The 8,973-nt window shown below is 43.3% G+C and overlaps 1 long non-coding RNA gene across 1 annotated transcript; it reads left to right on the forward strand.

Annotated features, from left to right (window-relative positions):
* The first annotated feature begins 281 nt into the window (after positions 1–281).
* LOC125942203 (uncharacterized) lies at positions 282–4,536 on the forward strand. Its single transcript, XR_007464894.1, has 3 exons — positions 282–415; positions 3,944–4,018; positions 4,478–4,536. It is a non-coding gene; the product is annotated as an uncharacterized LOC125942203 (long non-coding RNA).
* Positions 4,537–8,973: the final 4,437 nt, after the last annotated feature.

Raw genomic sequence — 8,973 nt, forward strand, 5'->3', positions numbered from 1 at the left:
ATAGAACGTGTCAAAGCTACGTTCGATTCACCTACACCACCTGCAAACCGTAGCGAAGCAGCCACTAGTACACTCTACAGCCACGGAAAGCCGGATTGCGGATCGAATTAATACAAACATTAGTATACATTTTTTTTCGTTTTTGTCATTCAATGATTCTGGTGCGACCCACGCGACTTGAACCCGGTATGCTTGTTTTTATTGCGTATCATACATCCGCCGTAATTAATTAAATAATAATGTACTTTTGCACTGGCGATTCGAGAGGTCACTCAAAAAAGAAAAAAGAGAGCGTCGGTTCCTCGATTTCCTCTCTCTCCTTTCGTCCCGGAATTTGCGCCATCGCCATCGCCATCGACGACAGCCTTGCCTTGTGCGCAACGTGGTAACCGAGGAGACTGAAGTCAACGTGTGCGTGAGTATGCATTTTTTAATACGAGAGTTTTCTTGTCGTGATTGTACCTTATGTGCATTCTCATCTACGGGTCAACGTCGTGTGCGAGTATTTGCGTAGTTAATGGCGCGTGCCAAATATGCAGCGAGCGCACGTGTGGCTAGGCTGATCGGTCGCGTACTACGTGCGCTCGAGATGAGTTCAATCATGCGCGCCTGTTATATACTCCGGAATGGCATTGACTAGACCGCTTTTTTTGATGCATAGAAAGACGCTGGGCGTAGATTTCATGCACGACTTGCGCGATATAGCTACACTATAGGTCTTGAATGAGGTCTGTCGGGGATCTATGCGCGTGTTACCCGGCCACAAGCACTTCATCTCCTGCATCGTTTAGGGCAGCGGAGTCTACACGCAACCGTGCCGGCCAGGAAATAAATTAGCCGTTTTCGCGAGAAATTCCGACATCACTGCTGCGGTGGTGCTAAACAAAGCCATGTGGATTCAATGCGAACATTAAAGCACCTAAAAAATAATCAAAGAGACTTCTTTAGTGCTCGGCGTGGCCTAATGGCTCCCTGTTCGTCCAGTACGAGTGGTGCGTGTTAGTGCCACAATATGAGATCATGTAACACTTCGCTTCAGCCACGTGTTGTTCACAACTTAGCCTAAACTTTCACCGCCTTCCGCTAGCTTTGCTCTCCATGGGAGACGAGCTTAATTGTACCTCGTGCAAAAGGATACATGCTCTAATGAAACCGCCGATTTCGCATGCTTGCACAGAAAGCTCCAGCCTTATGCAGTGGATCGACCACATGAATCAAACGGCGCATGTAAATAGCGGAGCGCTTGTGGCACACGTGGATCTTTAGCAAAACCTCTAAAACAGATTCGGTGCATAGAAAAAACTTCTCAATTGCAGCGTGCCCCGTACTAGACGCGGAGACTAGGTGCAGAATGGCTCCTTATACGCGCGGCGATTCTGATGTCATGCCAGCTTCCTTAGGCAGAAATTATGAGATAATGTGCAGCAGTCAACACGCTTCTCGGCAAGTCATGAGGTGGTTTACGTCAGTAGTAATAGTTCTGCACCTAACTTTTGCACCAATTGCTTATTCGTGACAGTCGCGTTTCCACACAGACGATTTTTGTTCTTCATGAGACTGAAATTTCATTACATATACAAAATTCATGGGTGTTAAGTTTCGTTAAGTAGCTGGTCAGGGAGGTTTGCCGCATGTTGCCTGCTCCTGGAACATGTGGCAAACCTCCCTGACCAGCTGCTTTCTACAGCAGGCAGCGACACAAGTTTATGCTAGTGTTCTCATTGCAGCAGGTCACATCCCCACAAGTGAAGGCAGATTCTTACTTCTTTTTTCTAAAAGCACCAGACAATTAACTGTGGTAAGTGTCATACTCAACGAAGGCGACCCCAAAATGTGATCGTTCTGCAAAATTTGAGCAAGAACAGTGCAGTGATGAGTGCAAAACCTTTTTTCGAACAGGTGCAGCGAAATTATTCAGCACCCTGTAGAAGTTTGACGTACATATCACGGCTAACCTTATGCTCGGCTGTCTTAACTGACTGTTGAACTTGTACCTTGAACTCGTATATACCAAGTAAATCAAAAGAGTAGTATTGTCATCTCATTCAAACAGTTTAAGTTCAAGATTATGAGTTTATGAGGGCAGTAACTGCAATGTATTGTTGCAGCCCTTTCACTGTCTCATGGCTGTATTAAGTGCTCATATGATAAATGTACCAATTACTGTACCACGCTTTCCTTTTGTTTTGACCTAATATTGTGTCGTATTAATACGGTTCTTTTTTCTCGTATTATTGCAACAGCTAACATTGGATAAGTAGGAATGACATTGTGTTGTACCTAATCCTTGTACCTGTGACCACTACCCTCTGTAACAAAAAAAAACCCTGATTGGTATAGTGTCCCAGCTGTTATGTAACAAGCTTTAAAAATACACAGATAATTTTACACAAATAAAACCAAGTGCATGTTATTCAGAGTCCAGTTGAGAAATGGCCAGTAATTTATTAGCCCTTGGCACCTAATTAGTTATAGCTAACGCTTTTAATTTAGTCATCTATCTGTTAGGGTGTTGATGAGGAAGTTGTATGATATATTAGAGTGACATGCTTCTAGCAAGGTCCACATCATGTTTTTTTTTTCTCGTGGAGAGAAGCCTGCAAGTATGAAAACTGCCATGCGTCAATGCACTCGTGTGCAAAAGGTTGCTGTGCCATCCAACAGTCTCAGCGGGGAAAGTTAACTGTCCTTTCTGGGGTTTTACGTGCCAAAACCAGTTCCGAGGAGCTGTTGGGGAGCTGTTGGTGCATTGTGTAAAGAATATTTATGTTATTGTCAATGACAGGGCCAGCTTGCTTACCCACTAAGACAGTTTCAGGGCCCTGCAATTCCATGCACATGATCTTTTTCAAATTTCATGGGGTGGGGGGGTTCATTGCCAGAAAAACTAAGCACACAATGTGTTCCTCACTGGAAACGGTTTGTTTTGGTGTCACTTATGATGCTCATCTCCCAAATTAACATCTTGACAATTAGAACAAATAAGAAGTTGGCTCATTGCTTTGCTACTTGGATGACGTGCATCATGAATACTAGCACTTTTTCAACCCAACTCCAAAGAACATGCACTTTGTTTTGTTTGTGTAGACTTAACAGTAATTTACTGATGCAGAAGTACTTTTCTCTTTAGTGTCCCTTTAAGACCACGGTGGTCAAGACCAACACAGTTCGTTTGCCTCCCCCGCCCCCCTTTTTCTTTAAAGTTTGTGTATGATGCACTCTGGTATAGCTGTTGAAAATGTTGCAATTATTGTTGACAAGCACCATTGTTGCACATACAGGAAAGTAATCAAGCCTTCGCTGTTTATTATTATGCATAATTTTTCCCCGCCTAGCTTGCAATGCCTACATCTGTAAAATTAGCAATAGCTTGAATATTAACAGCACTCTTGCCATTTTATGGCTGATATCTTGCAGGTGTAAACCTGCCTTAGAAGGTTGTATAGTTTGTTAAACATCTAACTTTAAAAACTGTGCATCAAGAGGCTTGCACCTTTTGGCCAGTTTGAATGTTGCCATCCCAAGTTATACCAAATGCAATCTGCGTTTTTGCATTGAAAGGGGTTTGTAATAATAAATGATTCATTGTTTATTGAGATTTGCAGGTGCTTGACTGTCTCCGATATGTCATAACATTGATTGTTGGTGGCGGTTGGTGCAACTGAAAACTTGCAAAGAATATAAAAACAATGACAAACTAATTCTTTAGTGGCATTCTACAGTTCCTGAGTTATGTTAACTTGTACCACTGATACTTTGACGTCATCAAAGCTGTGCCAGCTTGTTCACAATGTCTGCGCAGTTTGCTTTGGGCATTCACAGAGGTCACAAATATCTTATTCGTGACATTTGTCCGTTGAATGTAGCCTGCACAGCTTAACAGGTTGCTTGTCGTTCTAGTGTCTATTATAATCTGTTTTGAATATTTTTACTTCGTTCAAAGGCACTTATGACAAGGCAAAGAGGAGGGCCAAGAAGGCGGAATGCGAGTTGGCTGTGGACACCACGGAGCTGTCGGGTAATTGCTAGTGTTTTTTGTTTTTTTTATGCTCATGCTTATGTGAAAGGGGAAGGCAAACTTGGAGCAGGGTTACATTTACAGAGCAGTCGCTCTGAGTCTCTCTGCCAACTGGGCTGACCAGGAAGCTAGAGGTGACAGCTTCAGGCTAAAGTGGCAAGTCGAAGTGCATGCAACGAAGTTTTTTTCTGGAAAAGCTGCCGGTTTGAGGGGTTGAGTCTTATAAAAGATGCGACTTATAGACCAGAAAATATGGTACTCCCCATTAGGACACAATAGAATGGTTCCACCTCTCCTTCTATTGCTGGAGGTACCCTTGAAAGTCTTTAAATACCTATGAATTTTTGTCACCGAGACCTGTACAAATCCTGATACTTTGCATTTACCAGTGCTCTGAAACAACCAAATATGCCATAAATCTACCGCTTCTGCTGTGAAGTAAATATTTTTGTGTTTCAGCGATGCTGCTGCGGGTGCAGCTGAGGCATGAAGTACGGGTCGTGTCTGAGAGGCTGGATAATACTGAGCCTCTTAACAAGACCCGTGCAGTGTCTCAGCCTGCCTTGTCGACGGTGCCTCCAGTTCTTCCTCGGCTACCTGCCGACAATATTAAAGAATTAGAGGCAGCCGTGCGGGATGAGGCTGTGGCTGCCACCTTGGTTTGTACTGCCCTTTTATTTGTAAGTAATGAGGCTATGTAACATGTGGAAGTTCTGTGCTGTTTCATGAAACATGGTGTGGGTTCTATGTGAAGGAACGTTGCATCGCACACACTAAAGAGTTCATGGAAATAATTTGTTCCCTGCTGTATAGTTTCTAATGACATATTTGGACTGGACCTTAGTTTCTTTAACATGCATCTAAGCGTACACTAGTGTTCTTGCAATGAGACCTCATCGAAATGTGACCCTGACTGCCGGAATCAAATCTTTGACCTCGAGCTCAGCACCGCAACGCCATAGGCACTGAGCTACCATAGTGGCTTGCTGAATCGGTGATTTCCAACAGCTCTCCGTAGAGATACATTCATGAAGCAGGAGTAAATCGTTAAGTTAATAAAAATCTATTGCTGATATAAAATGCAAACTGTGGCAGCTTTCTATAGAAGGACACAATGTAGAGCACTTGTGAATAAATTCTTTTTGTTAGACGAGTTGGCACATCGTGAATGATAAATAGCAGTGCAAACAAGTGGGACACAGTACAGGAAAAGGGGTGCAATGATGTTCTGTATATACTGTATTTACCTCATTTTAATCTACAGTTTTGTTTTCTAAATAATAGAGTTTGAAAATTGCATTGCAGTCGGATATGTAATAAAAACCACATTTGCAGCAAGTCTAGTGTACCTGTTGTCGAATTGCCTGATTGCACTAACATTTTTTTTCTTGTGCTACAAGCCCATGAAACAAACTCCTAAACTATCCAGTTTCATGCAATGGTTCAAAGCATTTTCTAGAGCACTAGCAATTACTTTAAGAATGTAAACCCACATACCCTGTGGCCTCTGTTACTTTTTATTCCACTACTCTGATTTTTCTGTGCTTTGTTTTATCTACCACTATTCTACATTATGTAAGAGAATTTATGCCCTTCATATTGAATAAGTGAAATACCCTATTTACTTATGTAATGGACACGCTCGCATAATGAACGCACCCCCAACTTTCGTCGTCAAAATTTCAAAATTTTTTTCTCCCGCGATATAAACACACCCTGAACTTGCTGCCGTGAAGTAGGAGAGACACAGTACGATGCGGCGTCCGATATGGCATTCAGTGGGTACGATTGTATCAGATGCCGAATTGTACGTGTCTCCTACTTTTATTGCAGTAGCAATCATATGGACACTCCAGGTGCATTTTTGAAGTCGGCGCCAATGATCGCAGCTTTATCCCGCGTTGTAGGGAAGAAAGCGGGTAAGAAACGCGCCGTATTTCGTCGTGTGCATGGCGCCGTTGGGAGGGGAGGGAGGCGGCACAGCAACTGCACATTGCACGGCCGGGCGTGCCCTATCTTGAAAACGATCTGCGTCGGAGGCTGAGTCTAGGTGCGACGGCAGCTTATACTTTTGAGCGTACTCCGTTATCGCCGCTCAGTTTGCGTTGAAGTGATACATGGCATGAAGGTCACTTCGCTTGCTGTTGCTGCAGCGCTTCCTGACACCAGCATTTCGACTGTGAGTGTCCGCGGTCATCGAGTGTGATTGGTTCATGTTTGCCTGTGCGCGCTGACATCATGCTGGTTAAATTACTTTGGAAGTTTATACGGGCGATAGAACTACTATCCTTACTTTGTATAGCTCTCTGCGCATTTGCTATCGCAATCGATGGTTTGCCTTGCGGACGAAATTGCGGCTTTCTTTCAAACAAATCATTCAAAACAAATCATTCAAAATTTTACCCTGCATAATAAACGCACCCCCCCCCCAACTTGCGCATATTTTCAAAGGAAAAAAGTGCGTTCGTTATGCGAGTAAATACAGTATTGTAATGGGGGTGCCCCATTTTCCATGCCGTAATGACAAGGGTTGGGAAAGTTGGTCAAATTGCGAACAGCTCGAACCATTGCATTGCACATTCATGGCAAAAACAGATGCTGGCCATAGAGAGAACATGGCCCCCGTGAAGGGGAAATAGCATTGTTTAATGTTTTTCACCTTGGTTGCCATCCGTTTTGTTTTTTTACAGGCTTTTTGCCACCCAGTTTAAACCCACAATGAATGTAATGCAGACCAAAATAGTGTTGTTGAAGGGGTTATATGTTCTGCCTTCCCCATGAAGCCTTGTTCACTGACATAGTCATTGGCCATATGCCTGTTGTAGCTAAATGAAATCAATAATAGTCAGTGAACAAGGCTTCTGTGTAGAAGCCAAAACATCCTTTCGACAAGCAAGTCGAAGCAAGTGTCAAACCTTCCGATGTCTTACGTGGTTGCCTTCTGTGCCATGATGTTATGAGAGGGAGAAAGCTAAACGAAACCTGGCTGTAGAAAAACTAGTATAAATGAGGTATTTAGTGCACTCTGGGGTTTGCTAGTATATTTCTGGGGTTTTAGAGTGCGGAACCCTCACGTAAAGGGACAGACAACTGCTCGGAACATGAATTGAGAAAACCGCTTGTGCAAAAATGGCCTATCCTACTGGTTAAAATAAGCCATGTTTTTCTCATTAAATGGGGATTTATATTTTTAATTCTTCCCCAAAAGTTGCGAAAAATGACCCTTGGCGCCCCACATGGCAAAAACATGAAGATGCATAAGTGGCCTGAAGAGGAGGGCAAACTGGAACAACTTCGTATTGATTCATGGTAAATAAGGAACAGCGCACTGAAAACGTAGACGAAGGGAGACTTGACACACCACAAGTGCTGACTTTCAACTGGTAAACTTATTGAATGAACGAGTTTATGAACACTTGAGCTGTGCATGCACTTGCAAGGCAGTGAACAATTCATGACATGCACTCGTGGTTAGATCAGCTGATACTAAACAAGAATGAATTTAAAAAAAAAACATCACACTGCTCGGCTGTCAACGATTTGCGGGGTCTAAAAAGGAAATTTCTCTTTCTTGGAAGAATATTGTAGGCTGACTAATGCAACCTGGTCCTGCTTTCTGTATTCTATAGGCCTCGCAAATTTCATGAGTCAATTGGTCTGTGTGGCGAAAAAGATTCTCGGTCTGAGAGAATTCTGCAGTGCACCCGAATTGCCAAAAGCGAGGCGCAAACAGGGCATTTTGGTGCTCCCTGAGGCGCACGTTTACACACCGCCCTGATTGTCCCACGTACACTCGGCCACAGGTGAGGGGGTTGCTGTACACGATTGCAGTGGCGCAAGGCACACACATATAAGTGTGCCTTACAACTGTCCGCAGGCCAACACTCCCAGAGTTATTTCTAGTTGTAAAACATAAATGCCCCAGAAAGTGGATGGGAAAACGGCTCCGCGGTAGCTCAATGGTGAGAGCATCGCCCGCGTAATGCGAAAGACGTGGGTTCGTTCCCCACCTGCGGACAGTTGTTTTTTCATCCACTTTAATTTCTATTAATTTATCATTTCTTAATTCCATTAATAAGTAGAAGAAATTCCCCCTATGTTGTCTCCTTGGTGTCATTGTTTGTTGGCTTCTTATGATATATATATATATATATATATATATATATATATATCAGCCTACATTTTATTTCCACTGCAGGAGGAAGGCCTCTCCCTGCGATCTCCAATTACCCCTGTCTTGCGCTAGCGTATTCCAACTTGCGCCTGCAAATTTCTTAACTTCATCCCATCTGGTTTTCTGCCGACGTCGACTGCGCGTCCCTTCTCTTGGTATCCATTCTGTAACCCTAATGGTGCACCGGTTATCCATCCTACGCATTACATGACCTGCCCAGCTCCATTTCTTCCGCTTAATGTCAACTAGAATATCGGCTATCCCCGTTTGTTCTCTGATCCACACCGCTCTCTTCCTGTCTCTTAACATTAGTCCTAAGATTTTTCGTTACATCGCTCTTTGTGCGGTCCTTAACTTGTTCTCGGGCTTCTTTGTTAACCTCCAAGTTTCTGCCCCATATGTTAGCACCGGTAGAATGCAATGATTGTACACTTTTCTCTTCAACGACACTGGTAAGCTCCCAGTCAGGATTTGGTAATGCCTGCCGTATGCACTCCAACCCAATTTTATTCTTCTGTAAATTTCTTTCTCGTGATCAGGGTCCCCTGTGAGTAATTGACCTAGATAAACGTACTCCTTTACAGTCTCTAGAGGCTGACTGGCGATCCTGAATTCTTGTTCCCTTGCCAGGCTATTGAACATTATTTTTGTCTTCTGCATATTCATCTTCAACCCAATTCTTACACTTTCTCGATTAAGGTCCTCAATCATTTGTTGTAATTCGTCTCCATTGTTGCTGAATAGGACAAGGTCATCTGCAAACCGAAGGTTGCTGAGATAT

Source organism: Dermacentor silvarum, chromosome 1 (assembly GCF_013339745.2).
Source record: "Dermacentor silvarum isolate Dsil-2018 chromosome 1, BIME_Dsil_1.4, whole genome shotgun sequence".
Taxonomy (NCBI): Eukaryota; Metazoa; Arthropoda; class Arachnida; order Ixodida; family Ixodidae; genus Dermacentor; species Dermacentor silvarum.